The sequence below is a fragment of the Ambystoma mexicanum genome, chromosome 13, assembly GCF_040938575.1.
Source record: "Ambystoma mexicanum isolate Mex_15411 chromosome 13, UKY_AmexF1_1, whole genome shotgun sequence".
NCBI classification, from domain to species: Eukaryota; Metazoa; Chordata; class Amphibia; order Caudata; family Ambystomatidae; genus Ambystoma; species Ambystoma mexicanum.
Window position 1 is genome coordinate 667,619,781 of NC_090938.1, and position 18,120 is coordinate 667,637,900.

Below are 18,120 nucleotides of genomic sequence, written 5' to 3' on the forward strand. Positions count from 1 at the left end.
TAGGAAAAGAGGGACACTCGCATTTATTATGATGCAATTTCCAAATCGCTACTATCGTTCCCTCCTCGTAAAACTTAGGTGGAATATACTACCTACTAAAGAGGTTTTGGAGAGAAGGAATCTCATTGGAGATTCTAACACATTAAATAGATTTTGTCATAAATTGGGGGTTCTGGAAACTGCTAGTCATTTATTCTTAGTTTGTAATGCGAGTTGAAGGTACCAGAACCCTATACTTGGGAAAATGTGCTACCCTAGGCTCTTTGGGGGAAGACAATTACATCTGGTCAAGATGTTTATCAATCTGTAATACAGTGGAAAGTCTCGCTGTAGCAGGCTTCATTAAATCATTAGATCTCTATGCGGCCTCGGAGTGAACAAGATGCCGGTAATTTAAGGGATTTTGATATGTTTGCCTTTCTCTGTAACATCCCTTCTACTGAGGATTTTATATGTACTTGCCTAGTTTTTAAATTGATATTCCGACTATTGGTCACAGATATGTATTCTGTTATATACGAAATATGAAATTATGTATTTGTAATATGTGAAATTGAATCTATTCCGCTACTCACTGATTTTACAATATGTTTTATTTATTGTATGATGAAGATTATTGAGGGTGTCATTAAATGTAAAGGTTTCGTATGTAAACCATATACAATAAAAAAATAAAATAAGGATCTACACAGTTTTGCCCCCCTGCCCCCCACTATAAAGGGAAAGGATTTAAGGCCAGCATATTCACCCATCTTTTGGTTACAAAGGGCTCAAGTCTACTTACATTGAAAACCTCTGTTTAAAGTTCAGGAAAGCCAGCTGCATTTTAGGACCCTCTGGAAAGATAGGGCAGGGGTTTTGTCACTCCGCTCTCAAGGATGGCCTGCAGCTCTCCACTATTGGACCCAGTCTGCATTTAGGCCTTCACAGCAATAGACAGCCCCACCCAGAGGCAATCTATGCAAAATCTCCTTTTGGTGTTTTGTTGCTGTCGATGGTAGGTTTTAGCAGCTCCTTTCACAATGGTAATTTTAGGAGCTCTCTGCCTTCCTCCTAGTGCATTCACTTTATATACCAGTGATGGCACCATCAAGTGTACAACATTGGGAGGTTCCGTGCAAGAGTTCTCGCAAATAGGGTTGGACAGTTACCCTTCTCTTTCCTCCCAAATCCAGCCCCTCTCTAAGGATTGGTTTAGGAGTCTGGAGCCAACATATGGCAATTCCCCTTTGCATTCCCCTTTTGTTTTCATGTCAAATTTGGCAAAAATCTAGTTATGTGTCAACAACTTTGTGATTTACTTGTAATTGCCACAATTTATATATATTCCACTTCAGTTAATCATGGGAAATAAAATAAAACGACATCCAGGTCCCCACCATTTTGCATGGCCGTTTGGCAATTTTTCAGCGTTTTTACAAAAAGTAAAATAGTTAGGAACATGTAATTTATTACCCATGTTCCTAATTTTACATTCCACCGGTTCGCCAACTCTCACATTCGAAACATGTTCAGATCAGCCAGGAACACCACCTTTTAGCTCGGTCATTACAATTTCCTAAGTCGCAGGTAGAGGAATTTTATATCATCAAAATTCGCCTTGAAATTATCTATAAAAAAATACATGGATACCGTGTAATTTGTAGTTTTTGAGAAATGGCAACAAATGTGGCAGTCCATTTAAACCAAGGTGAATCTTCATATGTGCAAATATGAGCTTCATTTCTTCTGTGCCATTTGCCTCCCTTGGCCTGCCTGTGACCAGGGTTTTCTTCTTTTCTTTTGTTTTTTTTCTTTCATTAGTCTTTTTATTTTTATTTTTTTTCTCTTTGTTGTTTGAAGTTGGGAGCTGCAGATCATAAATGTGGGATGCATTTGCAACAAAGAGATCTCCCATTGCAGATAATGAGCTGGGCCGGCTCTGTGATGTCACAAGCCCTTTCCTCTTATCTCTGCACCAGCCAGAGCCAATGTCCTGCAGAGACAGCAAGTCTAAAGAAAGTTTGTTTTCCAACACCCTTCAGGCAGGTCACATTTTATTGCAGTTGTAAACAGTTGGGATGGACAAACCAGGCTGACGGTGGGGGAAGCCACTTGTGAAATTTGCCCATTGCCAATGGTGAAAATAACTCACATACTGCATTTTCTAATATCCGCCTTTATTCTTTGACACAGTGGGCCTCATTACATGGTAGAAGGTAACCATGTCGCTATTAGCGCCATGGCTACCCCCTACCGCCTTCTGGGTCCGGGTAGGTGGTATGGGGACTTACCGGGTCATTCCGACCCTGGAGCTCCCGGTAAGTCCCCATGCCAATTACCATTCCCCATTCCCATTAGAGCCCCCATAGGACTCAATGGGAATGGGGAAGGAGCAAATAACGGTACCGCTATTAGCGGTACCGTTATTTGCTCTGAAGTCCCTCAGCAGGTCCTGTCCTTAACGTGTGGTCTGACCACACTTTAAAGAGGGGACCCGCTGAGGGACCTCGTAGTAGGGCGGTAAGGGATTACCGGCACCGGTGCCCTTACCGGTGCTGGTAATCCCTTACCGCATAACGTGTAATGAGGCCCAGTGTGTTTTACTGATCAGAGTTCACCTTGCTTTTGTGCTGAAAGCGCAGGGCTGTTTCTTTCAGTCATTAACAAAATACATTTTACATTTTTTATTTTTTAATTACTTGCTATTCATTTATCTGCTGAAAAATGGGTCTGAATTGTCACACTCTAACCCCTTTTGATGGGTGAGAGTTTCAGTGAAAATAATGCTGCATTTATTTCTCAGCCCGCAATGTGATGTGCTTTTGCAATCTGCACTTGGATTATATTTTTGTTTTAGCCTTCTCTGTATTTCCCCTGCAGAAAGTCACCTGCATAGTCTGCCTAAATAGGCCCAGTTTCTCAGCGTGCAGCTTTCTGAATGCTGGCAGGTCAGTTTCCCAGTGGGCCCTTCAGTTCCGTTGGTTTGGGAGCCTTTTATTACACCCCACAAGGCCCAACAAGGCAAAAACATGTTTCTGGGGTGGCTGATGGTGCTCTTATTCAGAGGAGATTTGCCTAGAATTTCAGGTGCTGGACTACCTTGGGGTGGGACCAGACTGATATGGAAATTGATATTTCTCCTCTGTGAAGGGTGCAATGAGCTAAAATGTGGTTGTAGATCCTCCTGAGTAGGAGAAATTCCATTAAAAAACGGTGTTTGATCCATGTTTGTTCTCAGTAGAGGGTGTCCAACACCCTGGTTTAATTTCTTCCTGTTATACTCCTGCTGTGTGGAACATGCTGCATCTGCTACCATGACTTATCTCTAAATTGCTGCAATTGTTAAGCATTTCAAACCCTAACAATTTCTGAAGTATTTCACAAATTTTCTTTTGTGAACATCCTTGAACGTTTTCTCTCAGCTGAGGTGTAAGACTCTGAATTTATGCAAGCATTTGCTTCTCGGTGCTTGTCTAGGAGAGTCTGATATTTGGCTTTTACTGCAGTATTCTGTCCAATCAGGCCTCCAAATTGTAGAAGATGTGTTCATTTTCATGATTTTTATAATTGAGTGTAATGAATTGTTATTTTATCTTGAATGTGTTGCATGGCTGAAGTCCGGGGAACACCAGTAGTGTGTGCCCTTAATTGGTTAAGTCTGCTTGACCTGCTACATAATCTGTGGTGCCCAGAGCCAACTGACCCCTCACCCCTGCTTCGTGCTATACAGTGACGACTGAGGCATTGTATTGGTGTCGGCAATACAAGGCAGTGGTTTTTATTGCATCATACATAATCGTAAAACATCTTTTGGTAAATGTATTTATCAAAATCACACATGGTAAACAATGTTATCTTTTGGGCACATGGTCCAGGGGGCATCTACCTGGTCCGTGCCGCCACACCTGGATGGGTTCTCGGTCATCCAGGTTCCCCCCCCACAAAAGTAACTCCTCTATCTGTATTCTCTTGCGGCTAAATTATTTATGACCTCAGCGTGGACATTTTTCATGCCTTTGTCCGAAAGGTGGACCCCATCTTTATGAAAGAGCTCTGGGTCTGCTAGTGAAATTGCACTGTGTCGGATTAAATGAATTCCCCTGCTGGTGCAGAATTTTTCCACCCCCTTGTTGAGTTTTTTCCTGGCTATTTCTATAGCTTTATATGAATTGGCCCCAAACCATACTTTTCTGGGTAACATGGCTGAATAAAATCTTTCGGTCTGTTTCCAATGTGCGCTATACCTGCCACGTATGCACATATGTCTGCCAGCAACGGTTTTCTGCCTTGTTCTACCATATTGCTGCCCCCCAAATGTATAATTAAGAATTCTAGTGGTTCCATGAATGCTACCAGGTCTGCCAATCTGTCGTGTATCTCAGACCATTTGATGCCCCTGTACACCACCACAATGCAATGGTATTTCTGAACAGCCGGCTTTTCTTTTGTTTCTTCTGACCATATCCCTGTCTTGAAAATGAATGAATGTCCTACGATCCATGCTGATTTGAGGGGGGTCTTGTTCTGATAAGGAAAATCATGGTTATATTGGTGCTGGCCTTATATATCTTTTATAACAATCAGACCTCCAGCCCCTGATTTGTTTAACTTTTTGGGCCCAAGCCCCCCTTGCCATGCGGTTGTTGCTGCTCCTATTCTAAAAGAGTGAGTCCCATACTTTGTGCTGTTCCAACCTGCTTTTTCAATGGTATTCTGGAGGACTGCCTGAAATTGAAAATGACTGAGTTCTCTGCCATTGTCATGTACCAGAAACCAACACCCCCCCCCCTCCCAATGCATGGGCGGCACATAAGGTGATGCGTACAGGTCAATGTGTTTTGTCCTTAATGCAATATATAGTGATTGCCCTTTTGCTCCCCGTTTTAGATGTTTGCAAGTCTATCATAATAAAAACCCCTTTTGCGTGAACCTCTTTCATGCCTAAACCATTGCTGGCCTTGGTGCTTGACCCGATGAACTTGCTTACCATAAAAGCCCCTAAATAAGCAATGGTGAATGCTCCCTTAAAAATGTGTGTCTCATATTTGTGAGATAACACGGTTTCAAGTAATTTTAGTAGTATCACAATTTTCTCAAAGTTTAAAGGACGCCTCTTGTCCCTGTGTGGGTGGGCCCTCTAACTTTCCCTATCCCTTTAGTGCGTAAGTTATTAGTGCACTGCGGATTGGATCTGATCCCCGTTGGATTTTTGAAAAATAGGCTACCGCTGCCAGGTGCCTTTTCACCCATTCTTTTTTCTTTTTCTGAGTGTATGCCCATTCTAGAAAATTATTCATTTCTGTCATTGTTATTAGCGCTACATGTGACATTTTCATAATTTTAAGTACTGTTTCCAGGCACGTAAGATATTGTTTTGCTGTGTTGATTGCCAAAGCTTTCTTGGTGAGCCCCCTCAACAACCACGTTGCAGGGTCTGTGTAACCATCAGGAGGCGTGCTCCTGTCAGCACCCGTCTGAGGTGCGTGTTTCCGCCGTTATTCCACCTTGGCCTCGGCCGTCCGGCATTGGCGCAGGTGTTGCCTTCATCTCTCTGCTAGTATTTCCCAGCATTCTTTGGGTACTTCTATCATCCATTTGTCTGCCTCTGGCCTCATTTGCAGAAATATATCCCACTGAAAGCGAGATCATGCATCAACAATGTTATTATCTGTGCCGGTGATGTGCTTAGCTCTCAGTTCAATATTCTTGTTCAGGATTATGGTGGTCATGGCCCTAAGTATTCGTAAAACTAAATGGCATGTAGTTGATCTCCTGTTTATGATCCCTACTACAGCCATATTGTCTGACCATGCAATCAGCTCCGTATTTACTATTTGGTTGCCCCAGATATGTAGCGCCAGCCAGATTGGTACGATTTCCAGCAATGTTATGTTTTTTGCCAGCCCTTGCCATACTTCTGACCATGACCCTGCGTACCATGCATTTCCCAGTATTGCTCCAAAACCTTTGCTCCCAGCTGCGTCTGTAAAAAGTACCCTTTTACTGTCAGTGTTCAATGGTGTGCGCCATATTATTTTCCTGTTGAATTTAACCAGAAACTCTTCACATATTAACAAATATTTATTCACTTCTTCCCCTAATCTTATGTGAAGGTGGGGTTTTGTCCACCCTCTAGTCTTCATTTCCAAACTCCACGAAAACACTTTCCCTTGTGGGATCACTCTGGCTGCAAAATTGAGACTTTCTGCTAAAGATTGTAGCTCCCTAACTGTACCTTTTGCTTTTCCCCTTAGTGATCTGATACTTTTGAGCAACTCATCCCTTTTCCATGCTGGCATCTTGCATTAACCTGTACCTGTGTCTACCTCAATGCCTAGAAAAGTTATGCTTGTGAGTGGATTGGTGTTTTTTTTCTTTTGCCAGCGGGATACCCCACTGTGCTGCCATTTCTATTATTGTTGCCAGTGATTCCCCACATTCTGAAGCTCCCGGCTGCCCTATTAACAGGAAATCATCCAGTTAATGCACCACCAGGGCCCCCGTCCTTTCTTTGAGGAAAGCCCATTGAAAAAGGTACTGAATTGCTCAAATAATGTGCATGATATTGTGCACCCCACGTGTAGGCCCTTGTCTGTGTAGAATTTATTTTCAAATGTAAAACCCAACGAGGGCTGTGACTTGGGACGGACTGGTAGTAGTCTAAATACAGATTCTATATCTACTTCAGCTATTAATGCCTTTTCCCCACATCTTTTGACAAGTCTGAGTGCCTCCTGGAAGTGTGTGTATGGCACTGCTGTTTCTGTATCTGATATCCCATCATTTACTGACTTGCCCTGTGGATAAGACAGGTGGTGTATTAATCTATATTGCCCTGGTTCCTTTTTGGGTACCAGTCCCAGTGGTGAGCATATGTATTTGCTGAAAGGCATTTTATCCCAGGGCCCCCCAATTCTCCCTAGATCTAATTATTTTTGTAATTTCTTTTTTAACTAGTATTGGGTTTTCTCTTGCTGATTTTAAGTGTTGTGATATTAATCTGGACCCTTGGCCTTCGAATGGGATGATAAAACCTTCCATAAAGCGTTTTTTATTGTCTGCCCTATTTCCTTGTCAGGGTATGTTTCTAACAAATGCATGAATTGTCCTTACTTTACTTTAATGGGTATTTTCCCCGGTATTAAGTGGATCTCATAGTCCTTCTCTTTTTGTGATTTTACTGGGTAATCTAGTGCATCTGTTGCTGCTGTGATCGCCCCCGCATTTGGTGCATGCATGCTTATAACTATACTACTTCCCCCAAGAGCAGTACCCTTTGTCAAGTTTCCAACATGTAACGTTGTTCTTGTTGGATTATGTGGTTTGTTTGTGTTTTGGCAGTGGTTATATGACCTAGCCACCCATGACTGTTTTTTACGAAAGGGCTGCTCGCTCTTGTTTTGGTGTTCTGGGTCTGTGCATTTCCCAGTGCTAATCTGTGGGGTTTTTGTGTGCGCTGTAATCTTCTCTGTGCAGTATGGGGATTTTGTTTTCAGTACCTCGTGAATGTAAAGGCTTGCTTGCACCGCGTTCCACTCTATTTCTGGACGTGCGGCCATGGCCCTCTTAAACTGATCGTCAGGTAAGCCAGGCTTCCCCCCCAAAGGTTTTCCTAACCTGCCTGATTTTATCTTGGTATGCATATAGCGCCCTGCCTTCATTTGGGAATTTCTCCAGCACCATGGTTGCCATTATGTTGAATGCTTTTGACCAGTTGTAAAAATGTTGTTCTACCTGGGACTTTCTTCCTAGGACTTTCTATTCAACCTTTTTTTGCATCCCACAATACATTGTAACCTTTTTGTTCAGCCTCTAATAATGAAAATATTTCTATAAACTATTTATTCCATATTTTTTCTTTTGCTGCCTGGTCAATGTTCCATGCTAAAAATCTTTTGAACCGGTTCTGTATCTTTTTCTCCAGTTCCCTTATTTTGGTGACATTGTTTGAGACCCGGGTTGGCGGCCTCTCTCTCTGGCCTTTTGGATGCTGCACTGCCACGTCTTCAGGTGAGTTCTTGGTGCTCGGCACGCTCTGTCCTCCTTCTCAGCTCTATGTACTCCAGGCCGCGGAGCCGTGGAAATTCCTGAGACCGCGTGGCTGCGGATGGCCACTCAGAGGCCCTGCAGTTCTGGTAACGCCGTAATGCCCACCGATTTCAAGCAAAGTGAAATTCTCAGAGAGTAGCCTGCTGAACCCTGCCCCAAAAGCAAAATAGGTGCTGCGGTCTCTTCCCCCGTCGTACACTGGCCACTCAGTGGTGACCTTCCGAACCGCAGTGCTGCTATCCTGTAGCAAGGCAAAGCCCACGGTAAGAAAGACCACTTAAGCAGGACAATGCTCAAAAGAAAAAGTCTCGTGTGTTCACTGGATGACTGATGGTGCTCTGTTCAGGGTACCATGAAGGACTGGATTGCCTCTCCTAGCACCTTCTATTTGTCCTCCATACATAGCCTGAGGCTATGCATATTTCTTGGTGTGCCCCCTTTCTCTCCCTTTGTTCTTTTCTTCCTGCTGCTTCCTGTCCTTGTGTTTGTCCCCTTAGGTGTGTTAGCACCCTGGTGTGCTTTCTTCCTGATAAGTGTTCAGGTGAAGCAAGTGGCCATGGGAGGGTGGGAGAGGGCACCAACTTCTTCCCCTTTGTGTTGTTCGGCTGCTTATAGCAGCCTTAGGTAGTATATGTGCGTCATGTCACCCTGGGCCCCAGATTATTCCCCTGTGCCTTTTATCTACACGGGTGCCCCATTGCGCAGCACTGGCCAAACTTGGCATTAGCCAGGATTTGAAGTTCTCAGGATTAGAGGCCAGACAGGTGCACACCAAATGGAGGTCTCCCGATGGCCACTAAAATATCTCACTGGGAATATGTAAATAGTGGGCTTAAGGTCTTCTCCAAAACGGGTGCACCTTGTATACTTTGCCACCAATATACGAAACCATCCTCTCTTGGTCTTGGGTTATTTTCGAGAGGCAAACGTATGTTTTGTCCCGGCTGATTTCTTTTATTGAGAAATATATTAAATGAAAAGTGCATATTTTATGTTAACATCCGTTCATTTCCGGTGACATCACTTCCCATTACGTATGGTAACTCGTGCCTTGATTTGATGTTTCTTGCTGCGCGGATGTCCGATGGGTTCAAGAGCTATAGGTTCGCGGACAGACATGCACAGAACATTTTCATGTTAAACGATTAGCGGTGCATTGTAAACGCATGTGGGTGCAGTACGTGACACCCTCGGGCGTTTTACGTCGTAGACGTGTGCGTTTTGGACACGTTTTCAGCATGACAAACTCAGCTCAACAAGCAGAAAGGGGGGCTTCGCATTTCGGTGTGACGGTTGAGACCGCGCGAGGCGCGGGTGTTTGGGGGGTTCTTCTGGGCTTTTGCTGCATAGTCCGCATGTATCCTGTATGGCTGTGCAGGTTTCCTCGGCGCTTTCGGTGGTGTTTTTCGTAAGAGCCCGCAGCTTCCTCAGCCAGCGTTGGTATTTCAGTAAAGGGTTGCTGGGATGAGGGGCACTGCACCAGGATATTAGTTAACTCTGTCTCTGTCGCCAATACACAGAGAGAGCAAGGGCCTGTACGTGTGTGCCTGGCAGACAGAGGTGCATGTTACGTTGACGTGGTGGCTGCCGTTGTCCGCTGCAGCCTGTCTTCTACTTCTCGCCAGTGGTGTCTGTGTGGTGCTGTGACCGTCCTGAAGGCGATCCCTAAGCGTCTGTCACCTGGGGCAGGGGGCAGGGAGTTGCTCGGAGTCTGTGGGCACCGCGATGGGGCGGCCGGTGTGTGGCACAGTCCCCGCACAGGCCGTCTGCGGAAGTGATGTAACCGGCATGGCAGGGGAGTGGGTCTTAGCAGGGCTCACGGTCCCCCAGGAGGAGGGGAAGAGGCTCGGGCTCCGAGGGCGAGCGCTCCGCTGTGCTTCCACATGCACACGCAGCGAGCGATCTCTCTTCGGAAACTGGCATCTGCAGAGGGTTGGCATTTCATCATTTCTAATTCACAGCTGTCAGGTGATCGCCTGGGGACCGGCACGTATTAATCCAGCCCACTTACGGACTCTGCCCCGGAGAACGTCGCTAGATCCTGCCGGCAGTGCCGAGACTAGAGTGCCTCGCCGCTTCCGCAGCCCGAAGAGGCCAAACCTGCGCCCGCCTCCCGCCTGATTTGGCACTTTCTGTTCTTGCAATCAGTGTGCGCGATATCCTGGCTTTTGGTGGCAAAATAAGCCGCGTGCTGGCGAGTGCGTCCCCGTTTCAAGCATTGCCAAGCCCCACCGCCTCCACAGCCCTGTGTGCACCCACCTTTCACACGCTGCAGGATCGTATCCCCGAATCCTTACATCCATATGATCTTTGCATTTGCCGCACATGCACAGCACCTCCTCGGGTGTGTGCATTTTCCTTTCACACTCAGACTGCTTTCGGGTGTGAGCATTCGACCAACCACTTTTAAAGATCCTCATATACATCGAATGTGTGCATTCACCTTTCACACTAGTACAGATTAACGGCATGGTGTGTGCATTCGCCTTTCTGGTACATATCACCCACTAGGAAGTGTGCATTTACCTTATGCGCTAGTACAGATCGCCCCTCTGATATGTAGATTTCCCTTTCACGCGCACACAGATTACTCCTTCGATGTGTGCATTTACGGTCCGCATTGATAGAGATCACCCCTCGGATATGCATTCCCATTTCACGTTGCACAGTTCACCAATCGAATGTGTGCATTTGCCGCTCAACCGGTAGCAGGTGGCTCCCTTGTATATGTGCATTTCACAGTAGTATAGACCACTGACCTCTCTGGGGTGTGAGCTTTCTCACCTAGCGATGGTGCATTTACAGCTCGCATTCGCACAGCTCAGCACCCCTGCTATGTTCATTCGCCGCCCTGCTTGTACAGAGTACCAGATGTGAGCAGTGCATTCACGCTCACCCTCGGCATGATCACCAGCAGATGTGTTCCCTCGGCGCCCACACTAGTGCAATTCAGATTACGCATGCCCCAATAACACTTGCCCTGGCCTTCAGATGGACGTGTGCCCCCAGTGCTCACACTGGTACAGACCAGTCCTAAAATGGGCACCTTTGCCATCTGGGCGCTTTGAAACACACATTCTTGATATATAAACACATTACAAATGCACAATACATAAATGAATAACATGCATAACCCCTGCCAGCGTGTATGGGTAACACAGACACTCCTCTTCCTCACCAGCCACTCCCACTGCTACAGATCAAACAGGGGGTGCGCACACGTATCCCAGGCCTCCTGCATGCATATACACACGTCTGACTCTCAGGCTGCGGGTAAAGCCACACGTCTGCAGTAAATGTCCGGCGTGTGCCCGAGGTGAGGAAATGTGCAGAACGGGCAGCACGGGCTCATCGGGGAAGGCGACCCCCCCCCTACCCCCACCCCTCCTCAGAGTGCATTCATTAGTCCTGGTCCGTGCTATTTCGTCTGCTTTTGTGCATTTTCCCTGCAGCAGTCTGGGGAAGGTCGCAGTGAAGAGGCGGCCATTGTGTATGTGAGAGGGAGGGAGTGGGTGGGGCGCAGAAGGATGCATGTGGCCGTGGGTCCGTTGGGACAGAACGTGCATAGATGTGGTCATTATGCTAGGGGAGGGGGGGCACTCCTTCTCCCATTGGATGCAACACGCCCAAAACAGCTCTAAATATCTGCCCCACGAACAGTGAGTGTATAGCCCCTTTCCAACCCCATCAAATCCAACAGGACTTGACCCAAACGAAAGGTCTAACTGTCGGGCTTCCGCCCCCCCCCCCAACAAACAGATGGACGTTTCAGGGGTGCGCATTTCTCAGGCACAGCTGTTCGCACCTAAAGGGTTCACGCAGTTCACACTGCGAGATTTAAGGAGAGATAGAGAGAAAGCTGACACCCAGAATTTACACCCTTGGGGTTGCTCGCTGCAGAATAAACAACTGGACTTCAGAATCCCAGCACCTCATTAAATCACTGCCGCTGCATAGGAGGGGCTGCGGGGGGGGGGGACTCTCCGTGTGCGTGGTTCCGAGATGGCCTAGGTACACCTGGAGTTTTGGTGGCCACTCTGCCCTGGCGTGGATATTCTCGTGTGCCATATGGAATTAACGCACGGCTCGTATTCTAGGTGCCTGCAGCCATGTGTTGCCCTAATTCTTCTAACAGGCTATAGATTTCATGACGCTTGGCACACTCCCAGAGGTTCCCCTTTCTCCTGGCATCTTGAGCCACCCCCCCCCCCCCCATACAGAAGTGCATTGCTGCCTCCTTCACAAGAGCACGGCGGTCGCAGCACGTGGAAACAGCCGCTTCCGCTCTTCGTTTATAAACACACGTAAAATAACCTCCAGATTGTCCCATCGAGCCATCTAACACTCGAAGGCGCGCTTTGCAGCATTCGGGGCGCTAGAGTGGACCACGTGCCGATGACGGCGCCAAAGGCACGCGTGCAACCCTCCAATGATGAGCGACATTCCCGCGGCTCCACTAACACTGCACGACACACTCAGCCTCAAACCTCGTCACCCGAAACCACCATTTTGCACTTGGCTGCCCGTCCTACAAGGGGCACGGACTGGCACACTTCCAATTGCACCCCCAAACTATTGCGCCCTATTGCAAGACGTTTTTTTTACACGCACGCGTGTTTGCAAAAAGCTATAAAAACGCATGAACTAGGTCACAGCAAATAAATGAAATGCTCTGTCCTGCAGGAGGGGCATGCGGTGGTGAACGTGGACCTGGCTGGCAACATGGAGGTAGGAGCTCGGGTTGCTCGCCTTGCAGGCCACTGGAACACATGGGCGGCCGCACACCCTGCGTATGCGGAGGCCACGGGCAGACCGCTAGATGCAGCTTTTTCTGCCCACCGCTTGACGTGTGTGTTATGGTGGGGACACTGAAATGAAACCCCCCAAAACACGAGCTCGGAATCCAAGAACGAGCATCCCCGAATTGCGTGAAACAGGGCAAACAAACGAGATAATAACACCACGCCCTTTAAGATCCAGCAATGGGCATACAGGCGGCGACCGCCCCTGCGCCCTCCATGGGACAGGTTCGCGGCGGGTCTTCGGTGCCATAAGCCGCATGTTTGTCTCAGAACTCGCCGTGCTCCTCCGGTGCCCGTGCCTTGGAGACGTGAAGGGGGGGGGGGGGCGTTGATGTCCCAGCGTGTGTTCATTTCACTCGCTTTGTGTGTCCCCAACCCAAGTGGTGCAGGGTCACCTCTCAACCTACGGTTGTTGGACTCCCCCCTGCCAACATACCCACACGTCGCGCTGGGGGGTTCATGCGTGCCGCCCCCACCTAGCCCACATGGCACAGATCATGCTGCACGCATGCAATGCATGCGTGAGGATCTGTGGCATGTGGACAGAATCCGTCTCCCGTCTCTAATCAAACGCGCATTCGGAGTTGTTTTTTTTTTTTTTTACAAAAATGCAAGGGGCACCTTCAATGTAGTTTTGCAGCTGGAAACAACAAAGGGTAAGACGGGGCGATTAGTTTCCCACAAAAGCCCTGATTGAAGACCCCCTGTCCCAGGAGACCAGCTCTGTGGGCTAGAGGGGCGGCGGATTCACATGGTCGCGGGAGGAGTTGCAATTCCCCATTTCCAAACGATTACTCGCAACCATGTAAAACCCAATTCCGCGCTAGAGGGGAACGAGCCCACAGCCTTCAGTATAAAACACCTCGGGGCAACTCCATGCAAACTCCACGGGCTCGGGGAAATACCCCAATCCAGGGCAAGAAGCCCCCCAACCCACCAGTGAAGAATATGAGCAGGCGGAACCCTGCATTTAATTTGCAATTTGTAAAAGGAATTGAAAAAACCCTAACGGATGTACACGTTGATTTTAACATTTATATCTCAGCAGCAGTCGCCTAACCTGCGCTGCTGCCTTTCAGCTCTTTTCATGCTTTCTCCTGCAGCATTGGCAATGGGTCCGATTTACAAAAACGTCTTTCAATGGGAAAATCCTTTTGAAAAACGCTTTTAAACCAGGCCGAAGGTGTGCCGTTTCATTTGGGAAACACCGTTGCCAACTGAACAAGTATCTTTACAGGGGCAAATGAGCTCCCTGCCACCATTGTTACAGAGGGGGGCAGTGGCACCCTTCGCCTTCCGGGCTCGGCGCGTCTGACCACCACCCCAAAGAAATGGGCATTGACCACTGAGCATAAAAGAGGAGGCAGCACGCCAAGAGCGTGTTCAGATTGCGTTCTCCGTGGCCTCGGCGCGAAAAGAATGCAGTGCTTGCCGATCGCGCTGTCGTTTCGTCCTCTCCTCTCTGTGGTGCTGTGAAGCTGTCATTTCTCCCACTCTTGTGCTGTTATCTCTGCCACTCTGTTGTGTGTGAAGGTGCAGACTGCCGTTTCATTTCCTATGCTCTGTTGTGCTGTGAAGTTTCAGGCCGCATTGTTATTTCACTTTCTCTGTTGTGCTGTGAAGGTGCGGGCCTCACTGCCATTTCGGTTCTCTGTGTATACCACACGTTCGTGTGTGTGTTCCGTGTGGGAGTACACCACAGATCGTCGACTTGTTGTCACACCTGTGTGTCCCAAAGGGTTTTTGATTAGGTACACCGTTAAACAATACATGTTGGGACCAGCACACACAGGGGTGAACACTTCCTCCTGTTAATGTCCTCTGTCCACCAGTCATTCTTGCTCAAGGTTTGCTATTGGTCTGCAGTTGCAAGGTGCAAATGCTACGACTGGCGTGTGATGCCTGCACCCATCTCCTTGGGATGCCTTTGTTGACGGATGGATCCTCTCCGCCATAGCCCCCATACTCACCCAGTCTGAATACGTGCACGCTATGTATTTGGCATGTACAATGTGACCCTGGGTAATTGTGTACTTGGCCAGTTTCAAGTAATGGTTGGAATAGCACGGTATCCTAACAAACAACGCAGCTTTTTTTAAAGGTGAAAACAAATGATACTTCTATTGGATTAAATGCTAGCTCCGGCTTATTGGCCAAGGCTGTATTGTGGCATGTGTGTCAGTCTTGCAGCTGCCTTGTGTGCCTTGTGCATTTGACAGATGTCTTTAGTGTGGTGTTGCGTGGCCCTGTCTGGGAGTTGGGGGTTTGTGGGAATTGTCACCTTGTGTAATCGGGCCTGCCTATTATGGAGCAATCTGTCGATGGTGCCTTGTTAAGCACTCAAGAGTCACACTGCCTATTCATTAGCGGAGTGTGTTTTGTGATACACCTTTTGTAGCAACGTTTTGGGGTGAATGCCCATGTCTTTTGTGTGACTGGGTGTGTTTGTGAGAAGGGTTATCGTTTGCAAGGGCCTGTGTTTTGTAGCCCTCTAGAAGCAGATCTTTGGTTAATTGTGTCTGTGTTTTTAAATTATTAGTGACTTGTATCCTTTCTTGTGGCATCTGTGTCCATGTGAAGGTGCGATTTTAAGGAATAACTGTGTGGACATGTAATTGTGAGCCTTTTGTTGAGATAGGCCCATAGACGTTTATGAAAGACTTTTGCAACGGGATTGGACCATTTGTAAGACCAGCCCTTAAAATCCACGTATGTGCATGCGTTCGACCCTGCCTAGTTTGTGGGAGAGTTTCATGAATGTTTAGGGCCCGATTCACAAAACCGCTTCTGAATGGGGAAAGTCCCGTTCAAAAGCGCTATGGGAATGAGGCCCAGAGTTGCATGCGTTATTGGGAGGGGTAGAGTGGCTCTCTCTGTAGACCTGATTTACAAGCTCGTTTTAAATGGGAAAATCCTTTTGAAAAGGGCGTTTTTAAATCAAGCCCCCTTCCTGGGCCTAATCTGCAACAGCGCAGTACACTGACAAAGACATTCCGTTGATGAAGCTTGCTAAATCAGGCTGCACGATTTCTATATGTATATATGTACGTACTTCGTGGGGAGGTATAGTATGGCCTTGTGTGCTTGTGTACATCTGTCGTTTGTGGGAGGTGTGTACGTGTTTTATAGGAGACGGGTAACACCTGCGCCCGCGCTTGTCTGAGTAACTTGTGGCAATGCATTTGGCCTGCTGGATCATCCGTGTCTGTGGCCATGTGCTCTTTTTTCCAGGGCAAGCTCTGTGCAGTTGATTGTGCCTTTTGTAAAGTGTAGGCGAGGCTGGTCTCTTGGTGCATCACTGTGTTCCATTAGCAGGGAGTTGGGGTTGTGTGTGATTGCGTATCTGCGTGCCATTGTTTTGTGTTGGGCTTGCGGTGCACATGAGGTGTGCGTGTGTCTCTTCCTCCTGCGTGGCAGTGTTTGGCGTATTTGATAGTGAGATGATTTGTGGAAGGGCTCAGAAACGTGCCCCTCCAGGAAACAGTGGTGTAAATTGGACGGTGTTCCTTTTGTGTTCAGGTTTACACACCGTGAGTGTGTTGTATTTGTGAGAGCACTCCTTTAGACAGTAGTAGCTGTAATATAGAGTCCTCGGCGAGCAGGTTGGGTCTTTCTGCACGCGCATGTGTGTGTTAATGCCGTTTGTATTTCAGTGTATGTGTTGATGGTTGGCGTGTGTGCGTTCCTGTGCCCTTTGTTTTCAGTCTCTGCTGCGAGGCTTCTTGGGAGGGGTGTGTGTTGCCTGCTGCTTTTGTGGTGCGCTCTCTTTTCTCTGTAAGGTCCGTGTGTGTCAAAGCCAGCGAGCCTGGTGCACAACGCGTTTCTATGGTTGCGCCCCATTGAAAACACGCGTTGTGACAGGTCTGGTGTGGCGTGAGAAAAATCGCGTATGCGTCACATTGCGTTGTCTTTTTCATTCTGTTGCAGGCTCTGTGGCGTTTTATAAGCATATGCCAATCCTTGCAAAACGGGGGTACTGACGAGGGTCGCCCCCCCCTTCCGCTATTAGTGGGGCCGTGTTGAAACGGGTTCCCTTCAAATTACTTAGGACCCCCCTCCCCCCATATGTTTCAGTGCCCAGATCACCCGAACGCGCGAGTTGTCCGTTGTAGGATCCGAGCCTGTTTTAAAAAGCGTTTTCCAATGGGATTTTGCCATTGAAAAACGCTTTTGCAAATCTGGCTTGTGCATTCTGTGCTTTGGGGGGGGGGGTTTGTGAAATATGCAGCCGGTTTGTTTGCAGGCACACACACGCTCCGTGACCCCTACGGCCCCCGGAAGGGGCTTGCAGATCGCCTGAGCTGTGCATTGTCAAGCCCCCTTGTTTCCTGCAGAAGGCCGGGGAGGGCAGAGTGCTCGCGAGTCACGCCACCGATGCACTGTGCCGTGATTTCACACGTGTGGGCCTCATTTCATGCAGATTGCAGGTCTGGGTCCGCCCTCCTGCGGCTCGTCTCAAACCAGTCATGAGTTTTGACATCAGAACACCAGCAGCTGCTCCAGTAAATTATGAAAAGTCAAAATACAAATTCAAAAGAATGCAAGAAAAAAGAATCCACAAAGGGCAGTGTCTGCAGATGGTTTTCCAGGGGTGGCGGGTATTTGAAGGCGATGAGAGCCAGAAACAGCAAGCTGTCGACAGGTTAACATACAAGGTTTGTGAATGAGTGAGGAATCTGAAGGCGACAGAGGAGAGCCATTTGTCAGGCAACGAAGGCACCTCTCTGCGGTCACAGGCGCTGCTATTTTACGTGCATTGTTTTTCTTTTGCGTGCCCAGGCCCCAGCTTCCACCCATTTCCTCGGGGCCTAGGCAGCCTCCCACCTGAAGCCGTGCTTGCAACATCGCAACGTCCACACACGTTTTTGTCGTTCGTTTTTGGTTTTGTTTGCAAGTTTTTGGGCGAGGGCACATCTTAAGCCGCCCTTTGCAACAGCAGCCGACACAGTGCCATTCCCCCACCTTCCTGGAACTGGGGATAAAGCTGTGTGCGTGCTTGCCTAATGCCATTTGGGTAAAGGTAGAGCAGGCACGGGAAGATTGGGATCAGCTCGTAAACTAGTGAAGATAATAATCCCATTTTGCCAAAAGGGAAGTCCAGGCGCGGTGTGCTGCCGTTAATAAGAGCGGCGCATTTATACAGCGTCGCCTTTGATTTTCCAGCTGCTGGGTAATCCCAGTGTGTGGGGTGCCAAGGGGGGTACGCACAGGGCAGAGGAGAATCGAGGGCCCAGCTTGCATTTAAACAAGACGATGAATGAGGAAAGGATAATGGGCTCCGCGCGGC